At 29.2% G+C, this 3,196-nt stretch overlaps 1 pseudogene; it reads right to left on the bottom strand.

Moving 5' to 3' along the window:
- Nucleotides 1–1,185: 1,185 nt before the first annotated feature.
- LOC120072051 (23 kDa jasmonate-induced protein-like) lies at nucleotides 1,186–2,723 on the bottom strand (annotated as a pseudogene).
- Nucleotides 2,724–3,196: the final 473 nt, after the last annotated feature.

Genomic DNA, 3,196 nt, shown 5'->3' with positions numbered 1-3,196 from the left:
TTTGATAACCATTTGGTTAAATTTTTGGTTTTTCTAGTTTTTAATTTTTATGAACAAAAACCTTACATGTTTGTCAATTTTTTTAATTTTTTATTTTTAAAAAAACGAAAAAAATTAATAAATAGCGTATTTGGTAATTGTTTTTAGTTTCTATTTTTTAGACAATACACATATTTGATCATTGTGTTTTTGCTCTTTGTTTTTAAAATATTAAATTAAGTCTTCATGACTTTTTTAGTTTTATACTTTTTTATATAAAAATGAAATCAAACAATTTTTACAATAACTTTTAATCTAACATAAATAGTTATAACATTAAATCTTTAGTTTTAACATCTTGTTTTTGTTTTTTTTAAAAAAAATAAGTCCATATTGATTAAAAAAACATTATGTACGCAAAGGAAGAAAACTAACCAAAATAAACATATCGATAAAATACAATAAAATAGTTTCATTTAGAATTTAACAATGAAAACAATTAATCTAAACCTAATGAATTTACTTTGTTTACTTAAGACAATTTTGTTAGTCTATGATACCCAATGTATCATGAACAATCATCTCTCATGGTAAAGACGAATTACTAATATGTGAAGGAACATTTTAATCACATGACTCGATAAATATTATAGTCTGTAAATAATAGTGGTAACTGTATATAAAATAGATAGAAATTGGGGTAACGAATTTTTATGTTTTCACGTGTATTTAAACTGACAAAAAAAAAATCACATATTTAGAAACTACTATGTGCAATTCAAATTACCACTTGTTTTAAGAAAATACTTATTCTTCTGTTAAAGTTGTCACCTTCAAAAATACCCCACACACACTTTTTAGGGAGGGTTGTGGTTTTCAAAATTTTAAAATTATGATAATAATAATTTTATACATTTTTTCCAACCATTTTAAGTTTGAATCTTGAAATAGTTTTGGAAAACGATATTTAGAATATTCTTATTGAAATAAAAAATGAGAATTGAGGTGAAAGTGAAGTGTATGAGAAGAAACTATTATTATTATTATTTTCCATTCAATTTCGTATGAATAAGTGCTTAAATAACAAATGTTGCAATTTCTAGGATTTGAACCCAAGTTTATAAAGGACAATGAAGCTAACCACTACACAAGATAAATTTTATTTGATTTATATTAAAGCTATGTGTACATATTTTCCCCATGAAAGTTAACACAAAGAGGCTAAGAAGCATAGCTTAACTCCACACATTTATAAACAAAGAGGCTCGATGGCCATTATTTAGAGGTAATTGGATGTAGCATAGTATAAAGAGGCTCAAGTGGCCCTTATTTAGAGCTACTTGGATGTAACATAGTACATACCTTAGATTACTTTATCAATACACGATGCAAAAGGAAATTATTTATTTAAAAACATATTTTAGAAGGAGCTCATGCATCCACGAAAGTGAATATTCCTTTATATACAGGACTGGTATCACTTCCTGTTATCATGGTCGATAGACATCCATTCCAATTATCTGATTTGCTAAGAACTGATCTGTATAATAAATTAGAGATGTAATTCCAATGATCGTGTTGATCATAATGACCCTCTTCACGTATCTCAGTATATGCCTACAATTGAATGTCAATTATTCAAATGAGTTATAGATAGAAATAAATAAATAAATAAAATTGAACATTAGAAGCATATGTTAGAATAAAAAAAAATATTGACCGTATTGTTATACGACGAATGATCCCATTGATTGGACCAAGCTGCCATCCAATCACAACGTGCATCATAAGGATTTAAACCACGATATACTACAGCAGTAGAAGAGCCAGTAGCAGCTCCAGAGGTTTTAACATGAAGAAAACCTCCCCATTATCCATTTGCTATCTCAATTGGGTAAGGACCAGGTCCGATATGTCCATGCCAATTGTGTTCGCAAACATATTTTATGGTATCACCAGTGGCATTATAAATCAAACAAAGGGTATAGACTCCTATTTCCCATCGTTTTTTCAAATTTTCAACATATTCTCGAGCATTTTTATCCTTGTCTTCAGCATTCTTCATATTAAGTGCCACATGTGCTTTATCTCAACGTGTTATTTTCTGCTCTTCGTACTCAGGCATAGCCTCTAAAATTTGGTTGATGATAGGATTTTCAAAGACATTGTATGCCATCTTTAAATTTTTCTAATATTAAAAAAAGAAAACAAAAGTTAGGCTTGGTAAAAATAATCGGGAGAGCATATCATGTTACCATTCTTCATTTTATGTATTTTAAGGAAAAAAAAAAGCATTAAGTAATAATTTCTAGTTTTGGATTTAAATCTATTTGCGAACTTTTTTTTTCCATTAAATTCATGTGTTCTCTATATTTTCAAATAAAAAAAAGGGAAAAAAAAGTTACTTGTCCTCCTTAAACAAAACTTTCCTTTTACTGTATCACATCGCGTCTTGCTTCAAGATGATCAGTCTACCCCTTATTTTGACTCTTTCTCTCTAACTTTTTTTCTTTGCCTGAGTAAAGAAAAGAGTTGCTTTCATTATAGGAAGAAGACTGAAAACCCTAAAAGAGTGCTTAGTCCTCAGATTCTTATCTCGATTGCTTCCCAGAGGAAGTAGGAAAGGTAGCGGTTCGGTAGAAATATATAAAGCATGACTGTGAAGGGAGAAAATTGACCGATTCACCAAGCTAGGTCATGTAGTTCCAAAAATCTATTGTAAAGTAGAAAAGGAAAGGCATTGACGGTGGATTCTCTAGCGGATCCCTCTGAGCATACTACGTTGACAGTATTCTATCTTATTTTCATAGCTTGAGAAAAACAGAAGACCCGATACAATATAGGGGCATCAAAAGGGGAAATTCCAATTATAACTTTTCTTTAAAAAAAAAAAAAAAAAAAGGTTTCAAATTTGTTTTAAGCTGAAACTTGAAGAGAAACAAGATAATTTTGTATATCATTCTATTCAATGGAGAATATGAAAGAGCCCAAGACAAAAAAGATTAAGACCTAAAAAAGTTCGTTATTCCCATGACAATGGACCAATAACAACCAACAAAAATGCTATGAAAACAGTATTAATATATATAGAAGTAGAGAAAAACATATGAAAAAAGGAGGAAAAGAAAAACTAAGTTTGCAAAACTGAGATAGTTCAACTAACATGGTTTTTGTATTATCATCTACGAGGTTAGATGTTCGATTTTCCCACTCCACG

Source organism: Benincasa hispida, chromosome 2 (assembly GCF_027475165.1).
Source record: "Benincasa hispida cultivar pf3 chromosome 2, pf3_genome.v1.1, whole genome shotgun sequence".
Classification (NCBI taxonomy): domain Eukaryota; kingdom Viridiplantae; phylum Streptophyta; class Magnoliopsida; order Cucurbitales; family Cucurbitaceae; genus Benincasa; species Benincasa hispida.
The sequence above is the reverse complement of the archived record's forward strand: the minus strand, read 5'-3'. Positions and strand labels throughout refer to the sequence as shown.